Source organism: Orycteropus afer, unplaced genomic scaffold, assembly GCF_000298275.1.
Source record: "Orycteropus afer afer isolate SDZICR_OR568_19922 unplaced genomic scaffold, OryAfe1.0 scaffold11292, whole genome shotgun sequence".
Lineage (NCBI taxonomy): Eukaryota > Metazoa > Chordata > Mammalia > Tubulidentata > Orycteropodidae > Orycteropus > Orycteropus afer.
The window spans coordinates 1-1,626 of NW_006932879.1; the positions used below are offsets into that span (position 1 = coordinate 1).

The 1,626-nt window shown below is 37.6% G+C and overlaps 1 non-coding gene across 1 annotated transcript; it reads right to left on the minus strand.

Moving 5' to 3' along the window:
• Window positions 1-92: 92 nt before the first annotated feature.
• LOC122152137 lies at window positions 93-199 on the minus strand. The gene has a single exon (XR_006164408.1). It is a non-coding gene; the product is annotated as a U6 spliceosomal RNA (small nuclear RNA).
• Window positions 200-1,626: the final 1,427 nt, after the last annotated feature.

Here is a 1,626-nt window from a genome sequence, read left to right on the forward strand (position 1 = left end):
GACATTTTCACAATGTTCAGTCTTCCTATCCATGAGCATGGGATGTTTTTCCATTTATTTAGGTCTTTTATGGTTTCTTGAAGTAGCTTTTTAAAAATATGGAACGCTTCACGAATTTGCGTGTCATCCTTGCGCAGGGGCCATGCTAATCTTCTCTGTATCATTCCAATTTTAGTATATGTGCTGCCGAAGCGAGCACTAAAGTAAAGCTTTTGAGACCTCCATTTGCTGATGTGGTATGACTCAAAATGTGAGGAAACAGCTGTAAGCATCCATTAGTAATAGGAACATGATGGAATGGATGAAGTATGAATCTAGGAAAATTGGAAGTTGTCCAAAATGAAATGGAAGACATAAAGATTGATATCCTAGGCATTAGTAAACTGAAATGGACCAGTTTTGGCCATTTTGAATCAGACAACCATAAGATCTATTAGGCCAGGAATGACAATTTGAAGAGCAATGGTGTGGCATTCATCATCACAAAGAATGTTTCAAGATCTGTCCCTGAAGTACAATGCTGTCAGTGATAGGATAATATCCATATGCCCACAAGGAAGTTAATACAACTATTATACAAATTTATGCCCCAACCACCAAAGCCAAAGATGAGGATATTGAAGATTTTTTATCAACTTCTACAGTCTGAAATTTAGAAGTGTTAACTATCACTGATGACTAGAATGCAAAAGTTGGAAACAAAGAAGAATCACCAGCAGGTGGAAAATTTGGCCTTGGTGACAGAAATAACATTGGAAATAACATGATAGAATGTTGCAAGACCAACTACTTATTCACTGCAAATACCTTTTTTCAATAACAGAAATGGCAGCTGCACACGTGGACTTGGCCAGATGGAACACACAGAAATCAGATTGACTACATCTGTGGCAAGAAGAGATGGAAAAGCTCAATATCTTCAGCCAAAACAAGGCCAGGAGCTGATTGTGGAATAGAACATCAACTGTTCATATGCAAGTTCAACTTGAAGTTAAAGACAATTAAAACAAGTCCATGAGAGCAAAAATATGATCCTTAATATATCACTCCTGAATTTAGAGGCCATCTAAAGAATAGATTTGATGCATTGAACACCAATGACTGAAAACCAGAAGAATTGTGGGATGACATCAAGAACATCATCCATGAAGGAAGCAAGTAGACACTAAAAAGATGAGAAGAGAAGAAAAGACCAAAATGGATGTCAGAAAAGACTCTGAAACTTGCCCTTGACAGGGAGTAGCTAAAGCAAATGGAAGAAATTACAAGAAAAAGAGCTGAACAGAAGATTTCAAAGAGCAGTTCGATCAGACAAAGCCAGTTACTACAATGAAATGTGCAAAGACCTGGAGTTAGAAAACCAAAAGGGAAGAACACGCTTGACATTTCTCAAGTTGAAAGAACTGAGGAAAAATTTGAGCCTTGAGTTGCAATATTTAAAGATTCTATGGGCAAAATATTGAGTTACCCAAGAAACATCAAAAGAAGATGGAAGGAATACACAGAGTCACTGTACCAAAAAGAACTGGTTGATGTTTCAGGAGGTGGCATATGATCAAGAACCAATGGTATTGAGGGAAGAAGTCAAAGCTGCACTGAAGGAATTGGCAAAGAACAAAGCTCCAG